We start from the raw sequence: 21,861 nt of genomic DNA, 5'->3' as shown, positions 1-21,861 counted from the left end.
TAATTTTTAGACATTAAGAGTGCCTGGCTGTTTTCCATTATTCATAAACAGCAGTTCTCTATACAGAGATGTATGAACAAGGTCTAAGAATTTGGCCATTGGCAAAGCAGTAAAGCAGGAATAATCTCTTCTTTATTTACTATTTCTGCTCCTTTTTATTACATTTATGTTCAAATACAACATTGAATTTTTCATAAAGAGAAGTATCTAAATAGTAAAATTACTGAAAAGGGCATCAAATTAGGCATTTTTTGTGGACACTTGTATGAGTTATAGAAAGAAGGATAAATAATTCAGGTAGTGATGTTTCTAATAAAGAAAAACAATTCTGTACAGAGAATTTTTTATTGCAAACTTTATTTTTTCAGTTTTTTGTTCGCTTTTTATGCTACGGGATTACTGATAAATAATTCACACACCATATGTGCTAGCTTCCTGTAACTATGACTAAATAACTTACATATGTAACTTATAAAGAGAAAAAGCATTTTGTCTTGTGATTCTTAAATTTCCAGTGCATAATGAAGTGGCTCCATTGCTTCTAGCCCCTGTGGAGTTAGCACATCATAGGAGAACACATGCTAGAGCAAAGCCCCTGGCCTCATCAACCAGGAAGGAAAAACAGTAAAAGAGGGCGGGGCCACTGTCCTACAGGTCCCTTTGAGGGAACAATCACAATAACCGGAGGACTCTTTTCAATGCCTCTCCTAAAGGTTCCAGCATCTCCCAGGTGTGCTACACTGGGAACCAAGGCTTTAACATGGGGACCTTTGGAAGGCATTTTCTGTTGTTCTTTTTTCTTTTCTTTTGTACTGGGGATCAAACTCGGGGACCTTGCGCTTGCGCAGCGGCGGAACCACTGAGCCCTATTTTCTATTTTTTACACTTACAATGCGTAATGATTACATTCATCATGGGGAGTTGCTACATGAACATAACACATCCTAATTATTTTTATTTCCCCTTCTCCTCCTCTGACTCCCTACTACCTCTATCTCTTGATCTCCTTCACATTTGCAAAAGACCTAGCTCCCTGTTTCCTATTCTTTTACTTTATGCTTAAATTTATTTAATATCCACACTATCGTACTACACATTTCACTTATTTAAAGTATAAAACTAAAATACTTTTTGTATATTCTCAGAGTTATACAAACATCATGAAAATCTAATTTTACCACATGTTTTGACTCATGAAATCATCTACCAATCATCAATCTGTCTCAATTTCCATGACCTCTCAATTCCTGGCAACAACTGATTCACCTTCTGTTTGTATATCGACTTGTCTATTCTATCATTACATATGAATAGAATCATATAATGTATGGTCTTTTGCGACTTTCAATTAGGTAACATTTTTAAGGATCACTGACATGGTAGTGCATGTCATTTATTCATTGCTTTTTATTGATGAATAATTTTACTGCATGCACATACAGTGTCATATACTTATTCATTCATAAATTGATGAGCATTGAAATCATTTCCACATTTTGGTTGTTAAAAATTATGTTACTCTAGACATTTGCATAAAAGATTTGTGTGGATATGTCCATTTGTCTCTCAAGGGTAGATATTCAAGAGTGGCATCATGTCAAAACTGTGCTTAACTTTTTAAAATATTTTCACAATATCTACAGCATTTCACACAAGCATCACCAGGACAAAGGGTTTCATTTTCTCCATATCCTTACTAACATTTGTTATTTTTCATCTATTTTAGCTGTAATGATCCTACTGAGAGTGAAGAGATTTTTCATTGTGGTTTTAATTTTCATTTCCCTAATGAAAAATGTTGTCGTGCAATTTTTCATGTGCATATTGCCTATTTGCACATTTCTTTAATGAGATATCTATTTAGATACTTTTCTCCTTTTAATTTGATTATTTGTCTTTTAGTTGTTGAATTGTAAGAGTTTTTTAAACATACATTCTTCATACCAGATCCTTGTCTGACATGTGACTTGAAAATATTTTCTCACATTTATGGGTCATTTTGATTTCTTGTTATAATCGATGGTGTACAAAATGATGATTAGTTCATCTAACTTTTGTTGCTTGTATTTTGAAAGTCACATCTAAGAAAATATTGCCAAACCCTAGATCACAGACATTTATCCCTCTCTTCTAGTAGTTTTATAGATGTATCTTTTTAATGTAAATCTTTGATTCAAAATTATTTTTTATAATTAACATGAGGTCAAAATCCAACTTCACTCTTTTGCATATAGATATCCAATTATCCCAGCAACACTTGTTAAAACTATTTTCTCCCTACTTAATGGTCTTGGAGATTTTGTCAAAAATCTGAACTCTTAGTTCTATCCCACTGATAGAGATATCTATCCTTATGTCAAGGTAACAATATCTTCTGAAATTCGGACGTGTGAGTTAGCCAACTTTGTGTCTCCTTTTCCAGTTTATTTTGGCCACTTTCACTCTCATGCATTCCATAATTTTAATTACATAATCTAAATCTGTTAAAAGGGTCACTGATACTTTCACTCACAATCACCCCAAAGTATTCACAATAGGACTTCCTGTGAGCACTAACATTGAGGATGCTCAAATCCTTATGTAGAAGTTGTAGAATTTGCATGTAAACTAAACAATAACTCCCCCATACTTTAAATCTATCTAGACTGCTTACAATGCCTAATACATTATAAATCATTTTAAAATAGTTAATATACATATGGTACAGAAAAAGTCTGTACATGTTCAATATAGACACACCATTTGTAGGCCTAATAAAAAGCAAAAAAAGACATGAGGGAAACAATGCTTAAATGACCAGTGCAAGAAGCAGAGGAACTATAAGCTGTGGCTGGCCACAGTGGTGTACACTTACACATTGCTTCCTTCACTTAGGTTCAACACAGTGCTCAGTATATGCAAAATGAAATATTAATTTTTGGAATTTTCTGAAATTAAAAAATTTTTATTGGTTACAGTTGTAACTGTATAGTTTAGGTCTATGGATGTGGTCACCATGGATATAGAACATGTGCCATTTCATGTTTCAGTCCACAGTGGACCACATGTATTGCAGTCCCACAATACTGTGTGATATCACCAAGTAATGGTGCAGCCAGTGCCTTGCTAGTACTAAGCAAGTACTTTACCGTTAAGCTGCATTCCCCAGCCAAATAATAATTTATATGAATTATCTGGATGTCTAGTAGGCATCTCCTATCATTGCTGAAGTAGAACTTAATTCCTACCACTACTCAACAACTTAAACACGCCTTCCCAGTCTCCTTCAGGTTGATAAATGATGAACCAATAGCACTTTTTCAGCTCCAAACCATGAAACCATCCTAGATTCCTTCATTTCCCTCTTTTCAGTTCTTTTCTTTATTAGCAAGTCAGCTTCAAAATTATATACATATGAAATATATGTATATAATCTCTGAAAGGTATGTAAAATAGTATTCATATCTTAAATATATCATATTTTATTACAATTAACCTTAATACAGAACTCCAATATTTCTGCTTACAATATTACAATGTCTACAATATTAAACTGATCCACTTAGGCTAAACTTGTCTCCCTTTAATTCATCTATTTATTGTTATCCAAAAGAAGCCTTTGGAGCATAAATCAAACCAAACTACATCCTTACTTGGAGCTCTCTCTTTCTTTGGAAGAAAATTAGTACTCCCCGACACAGGATTTCTTGTCTCCTTGGTTTCCTGTGCTGTAGCCATATTAACTGCCTTGGGTCTTCTTCACATACATCCAAGTGCACTGTTTATATATCCACTTCTTTCTCCCTGAAGTATTTTTCCTTATGGCTAGCAGGGCAGTCTGCTTTGGTCACTGAAGTCACTATCAACCATTAGTCATTTCTGCAGAGATGTCTGTCTTTCCTTATGTCTTAGTTACTCTTCTTGTTGCTGAGATAAAATACCCAACACCCAAAGTTAAAGGGAGAGAGGTTTATTTAGCTCACAGTTTGCACAGGTTTCAGTAATAATCACTTGGCTCCAAGGCAGGGTAGCATGGCAGAGGGGCAACAGGTCATGGCAGATTGAAGGTAGAAAAGCAACAAGGGATCTTAGCAGCTTCTTTCTGTCCCTTTTATCTTATTCAGACTACTTAGGGTGGGTAGAATTCACACGCTTAATCCTAGCACCCTGTGAGCCGAACATTGCACCATGAATCATTTCCAACAGTTAGACGCTCTAGATCCAGCCAACCTCAAAAAAGCCCCACCTCATTTGCCTAAGCACAGAGGGACGCGTAAACACAAGCTCTAACTCCTTACCACTATACCTAAGCAGTGTATATCCATCAATCACTATCCTATGAATTAGTTTTATGACTTTTATATAATCTGTCAATAGCTAAAACAGCCTTCTTTGTTAATATATCAAATTTTAGTCTACCTTCATCCCCATCCCTTTGTGGTGCTTGGTCCAAGAAGCCAGGGATGTTGACTTTTTTACTCTCTGCTCTCCGCTGAGCTGTTGAATGAGCCAAGTCTTGGTGTTACTGTGAAACTATTGACACTTAGAAACCACCATAATTACCTTCTAGTGCACACATAACTCTCCTACAGCTTGAATTACGATTAGTCTAAAATTCAAGGGAGGTATTTGTCACTTTTAAATATTGACTTACAGTTGAACTTTTCATTTTTCTTCAAACAAAGATTTTTGATGAGGTTAAGAGATTTTATGTCAATATTAGAAGAAAAGATAAATTTATAATGAGGGCTAGAGTGTCAAAGCATTGTTTCAGAGGGTGGAGGAGTAAACACAAAACATATTTAAACATTTTGGTACCACATTTTCCTCTTGTTTCTGTTTTTTTATTTGATAGTCTATATTTTAAAGTTTCCAAATACACATTCCTTTTATTCCTATTATATACTTGTTTGAAAATGTTTCTTACAATGTAAAAGTAATGAAATTATATTTTTGTCTCATTTCATTGCAAGTATGAATTCTGTGAAGATTGGATTAAAGGCCTAACAATGAAAAAATTAATTCTGTAAGGCATATATAGGGGTAGTTTTACACAGCACAAAGAAACAATAAATTTTTTTACATTAATCTAAAAGCCCAAACTAATATATGAGAAAAGGCCTAGAAGAAAAGGAAAGCATAAGCAATAGGTTGTTAGAAGATATTTTAAATATAAATTAAATAAAATTAGTATCCATAATATAAAAATAATCCCTAAAATGAGTTCATTGTCTCTCCCTCTCAAAAGTTCAAGAATATTTACAGAAAAATTCAAAGTGTTAAAGTATGTGAAGTTAAATCTGCAAATATTCAATATCATTTATAGTCAAGAAAATGGAAAATTGTTTAAAACTATGAGTTATTTCATTCTTAACCAATTGGAAGAAAGTTATCATACTAATTTCTCTCTAGCACATGGGAAAATAGAAACAGTTACAGGCTCATTGTGAATTACATGTAAGCACAATCTTTGTATAAAAATCTGCCAATTGCCACTAGAGCTGTTTTTTCCAACAACCCAGCAAAACAACTTCTAAAAATACTAGTCAAGGAAATCTTAAATAAATGTGTAAAAAACATGGTAAGAGATATTATTGCATTTTGTAAAATTTAAACATATTAAAAACCAGATAAATCCCTTTCAAAAGATATACGTAAATTGCAAAATGATAGAAATGATTTATGAGTTACATAGTAGTTAAGATTTATTTAAAATTAAATATATCATAATATTACATATTGTTTAGATATCCATAATGTGTAATACAAAATATGAAAGCACCAGTGAGAGAAATTCATCCTATATCAGCAGAGTAGCTATTTTGTAATGAGAGGAAGTATTATATTACTATTTTTTAATGTCTTTAAAATTTCTGGCTAGGCATGGAGGTGCATGCCTGTGATCCCAGCACTAGGGAGGCTGAGGCAGGAGGAGTTTGAGGCCAGCCTGGGCTACATAGCAAGACCCTGTTTCAAAAAATCAAATTCTGTTGTAAATGATAAATGTATATGATATTTGCTATGTTTGAGTATAGATATGTAGATGTTTAATTACTATTTTATTTTCTATATTGCATATTTGAATTATCTATCACCATTGTAACAAATTATCCCAAGTATGGTGGCTTGAAACTACTGATATTACTATGTCCCCCTCTGCAGGCCAGGAGGAGCTTCAGCAGGCCCAGACCTTCCTGTGGAAGGGCAGCCTCCCTCTGAAGATTTGGAGGAAAACCCATCCTTGCTTTCCCGACTTCTCTCCGCTATCTGCATTCCTTTGCTTGAAGCCACATCACTCTGTCTGTTTCCAGGACACCTGTCTGCATGCTTGCCCCTGCCTCTCTTATGGAGGAACTTAGGATGGCATTTGGAGTCCATCTGGAATCCAGGACAATTTCGCATTAACTTTCTTACTTTGAGTCATACCTTCAAAATTTACCAGGTAAGGTAACATACACTTTGCCCAGGGATTAGATAGAACCTGAGATCTTTGGTGGGTACCATTCACTCAATTATGTTTTAAAACCAATGCAATGGAAAGAAATCAAAGTAAGCACTTCCTCCCTTTCTTTCTACCTTGCTTGCTGTTTTCCTATTTTCAACAGAAAGCCTGTTATACAATGGGTGCTCTTTAGCTTTGTGACTACAATGGTGAATAATTATCAATAATAAACAATAATAACAATAAAATAAGGTACTTGGCTGAAGGAAACTTCCATTGAAATGAAATCAGCGTGAAGTGTGATAACTACAAGTGAAATGCATAAGAAGTGATTGAAAATATCAAGGTTGAGCAGAGGGTTCTCTTGTCTTTTTTTTTCTAGTGAAGACCTTTCCAAGTGGGCATCATTTTAGTTATTACCAGGAGGGTGAGAGGAGCTGGTGCTGCACAGAACCGAGCCACCTGCTGTAGAGGTCGGAAAGGCAAAGCCTGCAAAGTCACCCTGGGGGGCAGCTTCCTGAGTACGACTTGCTTCTCAGTCTTGGCCAACTCGCTTTGATGTCTTTGGAAACAATAAGAAAAGAAAGGGCAAGATTCAGTCCAAACATTTTTAGGGTGGATTTTTTCATTTGTATGAAATGAGGAAAAATAAATTGTTTCTCTTCCTTCAACTAAATCAAACCAACTATTAAAATATATTTAGCTATAATACAGTAGCATCATTTGTCCAAAACATAAAATATAATAAAAGGAGATGCATTTTTTTTGTATCTTAAAAGGGGTCACATAACATTTACTGTAATTGGAAGGAAGAAAATGTTTTTACCACAAAACAATGAAAACTTATAGTGGTAAAAACGTTTGATGGTCCCATGCTTTCCACTAATGTAGTATATATATTTTAATCCATGGAGACAACGAGCATATTCATGAATGCAAGTAATAAAAGCAAGGTCACTTACTGAGTGAGCAAAAATAATTTTCGGGTGAGGAAAGGTGAATTTAGCTGAAGGATACTGAAAACAGAGACAATAAATTAGGAAACATAATCAGTCAGTGAAGAGCCAGCGGTCATTACCCACCGGCGGTGCTGAATTTTCAAGTGAGTGTAAATGGAGGCTATGTAAAGACTCCGCCTTTGAAGTGTTTGCCTTCTAAGTGCTGTAGAAGTTAAAATATAGCAAAAAGAATATTAAAAAAACAACGAAGGGGGCCCAATTTGCAACTGAATACATTTGCCTAGAAATAGTTCAAGAACTACTGTGAGAGTCTGAATCTAAGAGCTTTGATGATCTTGTTCTGGCCTGTGAAGTGTAGCATCAGTAGCAGAACACACACGTTCAAAAAAGAAGAAGGAAAGGACTGAAGAAACAGCAGTGTAGTTTAGTTCACGGTGTCTCTATTTGCATTTCATCTCTGGACAGCAGAGGACTGTGCAATTCAAGGAAGTAAATACTTCTGTCATCACCTTTACTTGCCCATTTAACATAGTACATCAGGAAAGGATTGTTGCTGGGTGTAGTGGTGCACACTTGTAATACCAGCACCCAGGAGGCTGAGGCAGGAGGATTGCTGTGGGTTCCAGGTCAGCCTGGGCCAAATAGTAAGTCCAAGCCAAACTTGAAATACATAGGGAGACTTTTGTCTCAAAAAGCCAAAAAATAAGGATTGTGGCATTTAACATGGAAAGAGATTCTTTCTCTGTATAATTTTACCAGGAAAGTGATATTTTATGACGTGAATGTACAAAGTAACAGTAAACATAAACAGTTATATATCTGTTCTCAGCTGGAAAACCATGGTTTAAACACATGATTTAAAAAGATAAGCATAGTAAAATCCTCAAGTCTTTTTTCTTCTTCAGATTTGTATGTTTAGTGTGCTTTGATTATTATTATTGTTACTTTGGAGAGAAAGTAATTTTTAAAAATATAGCACAGTAAAGGCACTAACAGTGAATGTGGGAATTCACTTTGCAGAGTGAAACTGATTTTTCTTCTTCTTTTGGCATCAGAATCAGACCCCATCAGAATCAGCAGTTCAGAAATTTTCTCTTTTTCTTGAGATTTTTTAAAAAGTCACTATCTTTCACCTACTCTTGAATCCAAATTCTTAGTGCTTTCTCAGTTCAAGGAAAAATAGGTTAACTGATGGAACACCTCCACATTTTATAGAAGTTACTAGTGGAAACATCCCAGGCAATGAAAGCAGGATATGTCAGACCCAGCATGTGGAATATTCTCCCTTTTTTCACAGTGTACAACATTGGCACATTTTTGTTTTTTGTATTTTTCACTTAATCTAATAGCCAAAAATCAGGATAGAGTTTACAATTTAAAAACAAGCCTTGTCCCTCTGTCCAGTCTTGATCAGGACAAGGTAGGGGAACTCTGGCTTTGGAGGATTCCACTCTCTCATCCTCTACTCTTTGACACACCAGCCAGCTCTGTTTTGATAGAACAACTCGAATACTATAGAAATCAGTCACATATTGGTAGCAGTCTTTGGGCATCTGTGAGAAATAAAATTCTTTAGACTCCTGCTACTTATGTTAGAGATTTATATTAGGGATATTTCATAAGTAAGTTTACCTTTTATATAGGAAATATTAAAAGTTATTTCCTCAGTAATGGGTATATTAGCATCTATTTTTGAAATTGTTTGGCTATAACTCAACTATAGTACAGCTGAGAAGTGTTAAATGATGTGATGAAACACAGAACTTTTAAAGCATTCTTTAATTGAGTTTTTCCCTGATAAATTATTTCTATGTATAAGGATCCTACATCAGACTTTATAATTAAAGTTCGATTCATCATGAATATATTTGTTATTTTACTGGATTGTTAATTAAATCCTTACATACCATTTAATAAACAGTATTGTTTTATATATATATATATGCATATGTGTGATTTGTATATATTTATGCCTCAGTGACTCATATTGCATAAATTTACATATGATACATTGATAATAAAAAGTGCATGTTTTTTCCATCTTTTTATTAGCTGTAGGGATAGTTTACCATTATTTGGAATTTTACACCGTTATTTTTCTTCAGAAAACATAGTCTGATTTTTTTTTTAGAACATAGTCTGATTTTTATTCCTTTATTTTAATTTTATTTTTTAATCAATAGATGTTTGCAGCACTTAGCAAATTCATTTATCGCGGGCAGTGTGTACATGTCCATAGCACACTGACAGCCGCTCTTCCCTATTACAGAAGGGCTGACGTGAAGCTAGCACAGGGCTGAAGTCCAGAACTCTTCATATTTTTTCAGGATAACAGTTGATGTTGAGCATTATACATCTTGCCAATTACTTTGCCAAATGGGATTTCATGAACAGCTAAGTTTCACTGCTGTATAATTAAGAGGAAGAATAATATGTTTATGGAGGAGAAGCATTTTTCATTTCTGAATTCCTGTGTGACCTTAGTCACTCCACTAACCTAACATTTCAGATTCCAGTGTGAAGGGTGGTTCAGTGTAAACAGAGTTTGGGTGATTCAAGGAGCTGCCATTAGGGGGAACAATGGAAGTAGCTAGACGTTTCCCACTAATTATCCTCAACTCTCCTAAGAATGAAAATTTACAGTTGTGTACATTAGCATTCAAAATGGAGATCTGCTATTCCCAAATTCCTTTACAGTAACAGGAATCATGGTAATTAAAATCTAGCCAGTGGTACCTAAGCAAATTTACGTATTTGTTAAAAATATGTATCCCCTTCCCATTATTCTCCTTCCTTTGAAGTATGACATAACCCATTACAGGTAGCAGAAGAAATTTGGGATTTGATAATCCTGGAACTATCAGATGAACTCTGAGCTGCCTGTGTTTACTTACAGGTAGAGATACAATTTTACACAATATGTCTTGGATATATTTTCTTTTGTGTAACCAATTACTTTGAGTTTTTCTGTTATATGTGCTTAGCCTTAATTCTAACTAACGCAAGTGGTACAGATTTCCTAAGTAGACAATTCTAGTGTTTAGTTTCATAGGAAGTATTTTCAAAGTTATTATAAAAGGAAACACTAAAATAAACTATTCTTCAGCAAGCAGTAAAGAAGATAAATTATAGCTTTCATAAGCACTGAAGTGAAATTACTAGAAGTGAATATCAACACTTAACTCTTTTCTGAGGTATGCTGAAGCATACAGTTGCTTAAAGTATGTCTCTTTGTTGTCTGCTTCTGAATCTTTCCCCTCTTTGTGACTTGTAAATATGGTAACATTCTAGGGCTCAGGCAGAAGATTTTTCCTTTTAAATCATAAACTTTATGTTGGTGTCCCACATAATCCCAAATCTCCCAGATTCAAGTCTAAAATAGACAATGGTCTACATGAGATTTCTATATGGATGGCTTCAAAGAGCTTTTCTTCTAATTGAGCTTTCTGTGGACTTCTCTGTTTCCATACATAGTGGTAGTGCCACATACCATCTTTGTTAAGGAAAACTTTGCCAAGAAACTGTTAACTCTTTCCACTGTGAGGCTCTGTGACAGATCTGTCTAATCCTGACTCCACTGCCATGCCTGCTTTTCACAAGAGAATCTAAAAATGCCAGAATCAGACTTGCTTCTGTACCCTTGTTATCATAGCACATGAATAAGGTCTTCAATCATGGCTAGTGTGTTTTGAAAGAAATTCTTTGCAAAGTAGGAAGAAAAGGTCCAAAGGGGCAGGGGTAGTGGGAGGGGCAGGGGAAAGGAAAGAAGGGAAAGGAAAAATGATGAGAAATGAAAAAAATGGAAATAAAGTCTTTGTAAATAGAGAAGGGTGGAGGGGGTGAAGGGAGAGCTAGGAATGGGAAAAAAAATAAAGGAATTCTTCACTGGAGCTTCTGGAAGAAAACATTTCCCATTTTAAAAAGAAGCATATATAGAAGGAGAAATATGTCATCAATTTCTTTTTCTTCCTTAAATTCTATATACAAGGGATATATGTATCTACATCTGCCCTCTGTGTCCACTGGGGAATATACCTAGCAAGTAAGCCAATGATTTTGCCAATTTCAGATGTAGAAAATACAGAACAATCCAGCATCCTCAATTGCATTTCCAAATCTGAAAATCTCTTTTTCCATATTCCTTATTATAGAAATTGTATTAGCCTCTTTCAATGAGACATTTTATTACTTGCATTTGAAATTATCTTAACTGATAGTCATGTCTTATTTAATCTATCTAAATGCCTCTTAAAATCTGTAAAAATGCAGTCAAAATTGATTTCTCTTTATTTCTTACAATTTTCTAGTCCAACTTATTGTCATTTCTGGGTGGGAATGTCATGTTTCCCCTGCTACTTCTCTTGCTTTCATTTAAGTTACCATAGCACAGTTACAATTGCCTTTTAAAAAACATACATTATTATGTCATTTCCCTGCTTAAAATTCTCCAGAGCATTTCCACTGCACTTAGGAAAAGTATCTCAAAGCCTATTGTGGTTGGGGCTTAGGCAATTGTCTTTTCCGTTCCTCTGACTGACTTGCTGTGCTTTAATCACACGGGACATTTATAGTTTGAAAAATGTATTAAAATACTTCCACCTTTATGCTCTTTACTTAAGCATAACCACTGCTCAAACCTAAAGACTTTTTAGTGGGATCAGTTTTGTCGTTCACATCTCAAATTAAAATGACCTCCTCAAGCAAATTTTGCATTACAATCCAATTTAAATTAGCCATCCAATCATTTCTTTCTTAACATTCATTTTAATTCTTGAACATTATTCATCACCATGTGATTTTTTGTCATGACTATTACACATTTTATTATACCATGCAGAAGAAACTTGACTATGTTGATTTCATCTTGTGGTCCACAACTAGAACATTATTAGATTCACATAGACACTCAATTCACATTTACAGTTCTGAGAAAGGGCTGTCTGCTGTCACTTATCTAAACTTTCTTATATTTTACCTATATTTCAACAAACTAATTTTTAATATTTTTCCTAACCTTTTGTGTGTAGTATAAATTTAACTCAGGGATCATCATTACATCTAGTTATGTTAAAGGAAATAAGCTTATAACCCTAGAAAGCTGAACACAGATTTATAGAGTATACTATAATATTTTATGGGTTTTATAGAATTTTAGTTAAATGCCAAGCCCATTTTTTTCAGGGAACATTTTACTTTGTCTTACAGGTGCTCAAATTGCAATTTGGAAGTGTTCCCATAGGCAAGTTTTGGTTCTCAACATCCTCCCACCAAGTTAATGTGAGAAAATTCCTAATGACTATAGATTTAATATAGGAATCATTTTCACCCTTTCTGGATTTGCTGGAGAATGAGTGAATATAAATGAAAATAAAAAAGGTTAAACTCATTTTTATACTGTTTTCTTTTCAGGTCCTAAACCCTGGGTTAATAAAGATATTAAATCACAATGAATATATTGCAAGGATATACTTAGCTAATTTATAAATAGAATGTGGTTCTAATAAGTTAACACAGGTTTAAAGTAGTGAGGAATGCCTAAAATTATAACTTTATTTCAGTAGTAGTAAGAAAACATAAGTGTGGGTTCTTTTATAGCACTATTTATAAACAGAAATGTGAATTTAGATGAATTTATAGCTTAAGTTTTTTTAGAATACTTGACATCCTTATAACTTTGGTGCATTACAACTTACAACATATAAAAAAATGAGTACAGGAAACTTTACTGAACTGGACTTTACTGAATTGTGTGTGATCTTTCCAGTGCCAGATATTTACTGTTTCAAAACACAAGAGGAAAAGAAAATACTGGGAAGCAAGAGGAACAAAGAGTACAAGGAATCTGCTTCCTAAACTAGACAAAAAAAAATATTGGCAGAGTCTATCTGATTTGATTATGTTGGAACTCTGGGGGGTGTCGATCACTGCAGTCCCACAGGAAGTGTTAGATGGTAAATTGTGTGTAATTAATTTCAGCTTATTTTAGCTCCTAACACAGAAGCATGTACTATTCTGTCACTTCCAGTGTGTGTTCCTGGAGCAATCTGCACTCAGTTTGGAAAGTTACTGGCAAAATCACCCTGTCCTCCCCATACAGGGGATCCATGCTCTGATGAGAGGCTGTGCTCTAAGCACACAAGTGTAGGAGAAGGCCCATGGTAGTGGCTGTTGTTTTTGCTTTGCCCTCTATCAACAAGATCCTCCCTCTCCAGGTGAAGTGACTTACAGGGAATTTAAAGGGCTGGTGCTTTTGTCTGTTTCTTTCTCTGGGAGAGAGACATTAATGGCCAGGACAGTCAAAATAACTACATATGCACAGAAAATTAGTAAATGATCACACATGAGAAGGGAAAAGCTTACAAAAGTGCTGAGAAGAACTGAAGCTTATATCTCAGGCAAATCCTCATCACAGAGACATCTGACAACAAGTAAAAACAGGACAAGGTAAAAAACAAACAAGAAACAAATCAGGCATAGTAGTACATGTCTATAATTCCAGCATTCTAGGAAGTTAGGAAAGGATTGTAAACCCAAGCCTAACCTGAGAAATTTAACATTTACTGAAACTCTGCTCAAAATTTTAAAAAAACAAAAAAGGCTGGAGAAGGCCCTGGGTTCCATTGTTAGTAGTGGGGCTGGGAGGTGAGGGCAAAACATAACAAAACAAAATAAAAAAAAATAACCAAGACCAAGAATTTAATCTTATTTCCGGGGTTACCACATTATTTGATCGAAATGTCAAGTTTTCAAAAACTTCAACAAAAAGGCATACAGAAAGATAAATTATGGAACATTCAAAGGGGAAAATAAATCAACAGAAGTTATCCCTGATAAAGGCCTCATGGTAGATTTACTAAACAATGACTCTAAAACAATTTTCATAAAGATGTTTCAAGAACTAAAAGAATATGTGGAAAAAGACAGAGAAACATTATTAGAACAAAAATAATAATCACATAAATGAGGAAGAAAATTTTAAAAAATGAAAAAAAATTCAGAAACTAAAATGTGCAATAACTAATATGAAAAATTCACTGGAGGAATTTCAAGGCAGATTTGATGAGGTAAAAGAATTAGCAAACTTGAAGATTATAATGAGTATTACTGAATCTGAAGAACTAAAAGAAAGTAGATTGAAATAAAGTGAACAGAACCAAAGGGATCTATGGTCAGCATCCAGGTGTCATCATGCATTTTGTGAGCTCTGACAACTCCCCAGTTTGGTGAATGACAACAGAAATATTGAGAATCTTAATTAACTCCAAGTAAGACAAATTCAAAGAAATTATAATGACATAACTTTAAACAACTTTCAAAAACTGAAGGCAAAGAGAATCTTCAAAGCAGAAAGAGAGAAGAGACTTGAATCACATACACAAGATCTTTGACAGGATTTTCAGCAGATTTTTTCCTCAAAAGGAAAAGAATCCTACAGCTAGCAAATCATTCCTTCAAAAGTATGGGAGAAGTTAAGACACTCCAAGATAAATTAAGTAAGTTCATTACCACTATGCTTGTCCTGCAAGAAATGCTTAAAGGATTCCACTGTTCCCAGGCCAGAGGAGGTGAGCCAATCCCAGCGCAGAGGAGGAGGCTCCCTGACCACCATTCCACTGCTCCTAGGGCAGAGGAGGTGAGCCACGCAAGTGCCAGCAGTAGCACACCTCCACCACCGTGGAAAAGAGAAGATGTGTAAACAAGCCTCAAAAACAGACTTTCAGATCACCTACAGCAACCCCAAAGGGAAACGAGATGGAACAATCTGATACTCAAACACCTGGACTCTCTGAACTGGCAACAAAAGGGGATCTGGAAAAAATGAAATCAGAAATAATTTCTCAGATAATAGCAGAGATTGTGCCCATAGTGCAAGACATGATTAATAAATCTAGAGAGGACACAGATAAAAAGATAGAGGATCTGAGGAAAATGATGGAATCCCAACATAGAAAACAAATGTCCATAAAACAGATACAAGCAGATTTCCAGGAGATCAAAAACTCCACTGAAAGTCTGTGCAGCAGAATGAACCAATGTGAGGACAGAATTTCAGATATAGAAGATAGGATTCCAATTAGTGACCAGGAAAAGAAAAATTGCTTTAAAATTGTAAGGGAACATGAGAAATCAATCCAGCAGCTGCTAGACGATGCAAAGAAGAATAACATAAGACTGATTGGAGTCAATGAAGAAACAGGAGAGAGTACAGATGACATAAAAAACCTATTCAAAGAAGTGATGGCAGAAAACTTCCCAAGAAGGGGAAAAGAACTTGACATACAGATAAGGGAGGCATATAGGATGCCAGCTAGCCTTGATCAAAAAAAAACTATACATAGGCATATAATAGTTAGGATTCCAGAACCTCAACAGAAGAACAAAATTTTACAAGCAGTGAAAGAAAAGAAACAAATCATATACAAGGGAAAGCCCATCAGAATCACAGCAGACTTCTCAATGCAAACCCTCAAGGCAAGAAGAGCTTGGAGTCACGTACTTCAAGACCTAAAGGAAAACAACCTCCAACACAGATCTATGCACCCCAAACAACTATCTTTCAAAATTAATGGAGAAATAAGATACTTTCATGATAAAGAGCACCTTAGAAACTTCATGAATACCAAACCAGCTCTCCAAAAAATTTTAGACAATACTCTAGGAAAAGACAATGAGGATCACAACCCCAGGAAACCCAGCAGAATGAATCCATTGGGCGTGACAAAGTAAATGCAAAGGGAGAGAATCCAACAAAAAGAAAATATCATGACAAGGCTTTTAAATTTTTAACTTCATCTCCCTAATGAGTGCATAATTCAATCTTGTTATTATACTGCTTAGTATTTTTCTGATTCTAGTGTTACAACCTTTCCTTGTGCTATACTGGCTATTTATCATCTTCTTATGTCTACTTTTTAATTGGTTGTCTATTAATGAGCTGTTAGAGTTCTTTATATACTCTGGTCTTAGGTTATATGCATTGTAAATATGGTCTGTTTAAGGACTACTTTTCATTTTAATGATATAATTTGAAGTTCTAAATTTTGATGGAATCAAATTTATCAATTTTTTTCTTTTGCACATCATGTTTTTTGTATCCCAGGAAGTTCTTGCCTACCCTAAATTCATAAACATTTTCCCTTATAATTTCTTCTTAAAATTTTATAGTTTTAGTCTTTCATGTTTAGGTTCATTGATCCTTTCAACTTATTTTTATATATGGAAATAAAGGTTTGAGATTAATTTTTTATATATGGATACCAGGTGTTGTAGTGCCATTTCCTGAAAATACTATCTTTTCCTCTGCTCCTGAATTGAGTTTATAATCTATAAAATGTTAATGTTAAATATTCTTTCAAAACTCAGTGGACCATATATGTGTGGTTCTATTTCTAGATTCTCTGTTTTATTCCAATGATCTATATGTCTTTCCTTACACCAACACTGCCTTGATTACTGTAGCTTTAGAGGAAGTCTTAAAATTAGGTACTAAACGTCTTCCAACACTATGTTTTTTTCTTTTTTTTTACTTTTCTATGTCCTTTGTACTCCTACATAGCTTTTAAATTTCAATATCCAATTCTTCATTTGTAGCAAGTATGCATAGATCTGAATTATTATATATACCTTGTGTTTTCTAATCCTGCTAAATTCAAGTACAAGTTCTAGGAGCTCCTGGAGATTTCTTAGTATTTTCTCTGTAGAAGATCATTTCATTTACATACAAAGATTTTGCTTCAACCTTACCAATCCTATCCTAATTGTGTCATTTTATTGCCAGACTATTTTGGTTTGGCCCTATGTTTCAAAGTTTAATGAACAGATGAAGAGTAGGTATATCTGCTCTTGTTCCCCACCTTAGGGAGAAAGCATTGTATCTTCTCTATTCATATAAGGCATTTTTACTGGAAGTATGGAGTACATGTCTTTGATCTGTTGAGAAGGTTCTGCTCTACTTCTAGTCTTCTGATAGATTTTACCATGAAGAGCTGTAGAATTTAGTCCAATACATTTTTCTCCTACTACTGACAGGATCATATGGCTTTTTCCTCTCCTCTGTTAAAATGATGACTTGGGGGTAGATCTTCCAATGCTGATCTAACACTGGCATCCCTATAATAAAACCACTTTCTATATACTGCCAGATCTGACTTCTAATAGTTTGTTTTGTTAAACAAATTTCTATCTATGTTCATATTTTTTCTCTATTATCTTTATCCAGTTTTAGTATAAGCACAATGTTGATTTTCTAAAATAAAGGAAGAAGTGTTCCTTCTTTTTTCTGCCTTAAATGTTTGATATAATTTATCAATTAAAATGTATATGATCCTGTTATCATATACATATGTTTTCAAGCTAGGAATATACTTTCTTTAATAGGTGCTATTCAAATTTTATATTACCTCCAGTGTCAGTTTCATTAATTTGTCTTCCAAGGTACTTCTTAGAAGTTGTCAAATTTATTTTGAAAAAAGATTTTTCTAATATGCTTTTTATATCCTTCTAAATTCTGTAAAATCTGAGGTAATATCTCCTAGATCTTGATATTGTAATTTTAAAAATGTATAATTTGTATTGTGTAATAGGAAGAAAAGGTCTAAAGGAGCAGGGGAAGTAGGAAGGGTAGGGGAAAGGAAAGAAGGGAAAAGAAAAAATATGAGAAAAGGAAAAAAATAGAAACAAAGTCCTTCCAAATACAGAAGGATGGAGGGAGTGAAGGGAGGGCAGGGGAAGGGAAAAAAATAAGAACCAAGATACATCATGTAAAGTTACAAGATCCCAATGATGAATGTAACTGTATTTTATACGTAAAATGTACCAATAAACTTAATGGGGGAAAAAAAGAAAAAGAAATGCTCAAAGGAGTCCTTCAGAGCGAAAAGAAAATACTTTATGTATTTATAAAAGATAAATACAACAATAAAATATAACATTTTCAGAGTAAATAATAATCAATCATAAGGTATAAACTCCTGACAAGATTGGAGGGGAAAATAGACATTTTTAGAGTAATAGTTGAAGATTTATGTCACTGAATAATTAATGTATGGAACAAGTATACAGAAGATACATGAGAAATTAGAGTACTTACAATAAAGCAACTAGATCTAGCAGATACCATATATACAGAAACACTGTCCAAAATCAAGATATGTACTCATTTTCAAGTATACATTGGACATTTTTCAGGATCAACCATATCTTATCCCATAAATTATGTCTCAATAAATTCAAAAGCAGGCATCAAAGTCTCTTCTGTGACCACATTTGCATGAGATTAGAAATAGCTTTGGAAAAATCATAAACTTGTGGAAATCAAACTATGATTTTTAAAAAATCTGTGGTTCAAAGAAGAAATCAGAAGACATATTAGAAACTATTCTAGTTCATCCCTAAAAATGCATGAAAATGAAAAAAGTATGAGATAGCTTATGGAAGTCACGTAAAAACTCTGGCAGTGGAGAAATTCGTAACTACGGTACAAAAAACAAGACAGATCTCAAGAAAGAAAAAATATAATTTTAAGTGGTTAGAAATTAAGAAACTATAAGAATGAAAGAAATAATAAAGATTGCAATAGAGATGTACAGAGTAAAGAAGGGAAAAATAACCACAGGAAATTAATAAAACCAAAAGTTAGTTCCATATGGCTATTAACAAATTCTTTAAAGTTTAGCTATATGGGTTAGGAAAAAAAGAGATAATAGATGTAGCTAAAACTTGGAAATGAAAATAAGAACATTACTAAATATTCTAGACTTTAAGTGCACAACAAACAATTGATGTCAACAATTGGACAATTGAGATAAAATGAAAAAATTGCTTGAAACATGAAAGCTGCCAAGCCTAAATCATTAAGAAATAGAAAATCTGAATCAATCTGTAACCATTAAGAATATTGAAGCATTAATAAACAAACTCTTAGTAAGAAAGTCTTGGGCCTAATTACTTCACTGTTATATTCTAACAAACACTGAAAGAAGAACTGCTGCATGAATTCTTTTCAAAATTTTCCAAAAATAGGAAAAGGAGAGAATGCTTTCTAATCCATTCTGTGAAACCAGATCACCTTGCTTTTAAAGTCAGATAATGATTCTACCATTAAGAAAGTACTGTAAAATGGAATTCAGCAGCATATTAAAAAGATTGTATACCATAACCTAGCATATTCATTTGTGGACTACAAAGTTGATTAAATATATGAAAAATAAGAAGTGTAATACACTACATTAAGGAAATGTCGACTAGAAAAACCACATGATCTTTTAAGTTGACACAGAAAAAACATTTGAGAAAATTCAGAATCATCTTCTGATGAAAAATAGTCAATAAATTAGGAATAGATAGAAACTACTTCAATATATTAAAAGTCACATACAAAAAACCCACAGCAAGCATCATATGCAACAGAGAAAACCTGAAAGCTGAAAACTTTTTCTCTAAGATCAGGAAGACAAAAAGAATGACAATACCACAACTTCTATTCAACACAGAACAGAAAGTTTTACCTAGGACAAATAGACAAGAAAAAGAAAAGGGATGTGAGTTGCAAAGAAGTACACTTATTTCTGTTCATGGTTAGTGATCTTCCATGATATCCCATTGCTCTTTGTCAATGATGCTTCTCTATTCTTTAATGTTATACTTGGGTTTAGTATTTGCTAGACTGTGACCTTCTTGAAGGCAGAACTTAGATTTTCTTTATATTTGAAATCACAAAATTTAGAGTGTTCCTTGTATACTATAACTACATAACAAGCCAATGTTAGATTGAAATGTTTTAGTTGCTGTTGGTACTGAGGTAAAATAAGAAGTGATCTCAGAACAAAATTGACTTTATGAAACATTATTCTTAACCAGGATGCTGGTCCTTTAGAACTATAGCAGGCCCAGTAGAGATACACTTGCTTTTGAATTACAAGTGCAATGGGGAGGATATTGGTCCCCAGGTATGTCAAGCTCTGTTGTCTCTGGTGAAAAACTAAATTAAGTCTTACTGAGCCATTTTGATTTATTTCATCTTTGAAGAAACCACTTTCTGCCCTTGTGAAAGAAATATGACCTATAATTATTTCAATATATGGCAATAATTATTGCAACCATCCCTAAATCTAGAAGGCCAGAGTTAACCTTTCTTTCCCTTACAGTCACTTACTCCTGGACATTGACATCACACCAAACCCTCAGGCCCATAATATACTTGACAGTATATGGAAGGAGGACTAACATTCATTTCTTTCAGAAAGACATAGAGTTCCTTGATAAAGAGGTAGGAATCAATTGTGAGAAACTATACAATAGTCAAGCAAAAAATGCAAGTTATATATACTTGTTAATACATTTGCATTTATATTTTACTCTATAATAAATCATTAAATAAAATAATGCAGACAGAGTAGGAGTACAGGTAAGACTTCCAGCAACCACTAAAATGATGAATTTCCAAAAGAATAGTGAATACTTGAGCTGTAGCTCCCCTCAGCTAACACAGCTGAAGTAATGAGCAGAGTCCCCCGAGGACGTGGAGTTATTTCGAGTGCAGGACAAGAGCTCTACAATAGTAAAATAGAGTATAGCAAAACTCAGCATTCCATCTCAGCACTGAATGATTTCCTGGTACATGTTCCTAACAAAGAACATAATTTGCAATATTGTACTGGAGCCTTCTATTCATAGACCCAGGTAGAACTATCAACAATCCTCCCTTCCTCATCCTCGCTCTGTTTGGAATGATCACAGAAATTGATGTTTATTTTCTGGGAAAATAAAGACGCAATACTTCAACAGGAATCTTTAGTTACTCTAAGATTCTGATTCTTTTCAGGGGTGTGCATCCTTTTCTGTGAAATAAACCCCATTTGACAGAAAAATTTTAATTATATCAATGTCCTGTGCCAGGGAAAGTCCTAATAAGAGTCTTATTTGCATATCAAAACTAACTTCAGAGAACACAACTAGTAATCATGTATGAGAAATAGATCAGAAGAGGGCTGTCACCATGCCTGTCTTCCATTATGTCCGCAGTGGCCCTTTGTATTCCTCTTGCCATAACAGGCTTCAAAGCACAGCAACAGCCAATCAATGTGGGCCACAGTTCCACTTGAATATTGTCTGGTTGGAAAGAAGAGGTTCACTGATACATTATAGATTCACTGGACTCCTTTCATGAATTCCATTATTCCCTAACTCTTCCACACACCACAAGTAGCTGACTCTTCCTGATGAAGACAGCTATACTCTTAAAAAACAACCATGCCAATATAGAAGTACAGATGATAAAACTAGATATTTTTTCAACTTGTGACCTGTTACACACAATTTATTGGAAGGGACATAAGATAATGCACTGAGTTTTGTCTTCCCCTCTAGGTACTCACCACCTTTGCCTACTAATGCAATATATTATCTCCAATGTCACATCAAAACACTAGGAAAAAAGACTGAAAATAAAAAGAAGTAAATAATGCAAGGAAATATAAATCT

At 34.2% G+C, this 21,861-nt stretch overlaps 1 long non-coding RNA gene across 19 annotated transcripts in view; it reads right to left on the bottom strand.

The window, feature by feature from the left end:
• Positions 1–21,861, bottom strand: part of LOC147824090 (uncharacterized) — a 160,721-nt gene that overhangs the window by 118,421 nt on the left and 20,439 nt on the right. For 3 of the 19 annotated variants that reach the window (XR_015442878.1, XR_015442879.1, XR_015442884.1), the window contains exon 3: positions 6,842–6,983. The exons of the other annotated variants lie outside the window; for them this stretch is intronic. This is a non-coding gene — a long non-coding RNA (uncharacterized LOC147824090). The remainder of the gene's footprint in view (positions 1–6,841; positions 6,984–21,861) is intronic. 19 annotated transcript variants of the gene reach the window in all.

Source organism: Heterocephalus glaber, unplaced genomic scaffold (genome assembly GCF_053883595.1).
Source record: "Heterocephalus glaber isolate CG9 unplaced genomic scaffold, H.glaber_assembly_v1.0 deba00001555, whole genome shotgun sequence".
Taxonomy (NCBI): Eukaryota; Metazoa; Chordata; class Mammalia; order Rodentia; family Bathyergidae; genus Heterocephalus; species Heterocephalus glaber.
Note: the sequence above shows the minus strand (reverse complement) of the source record. Positions and strands in the feature narration are given on the sequence as shown.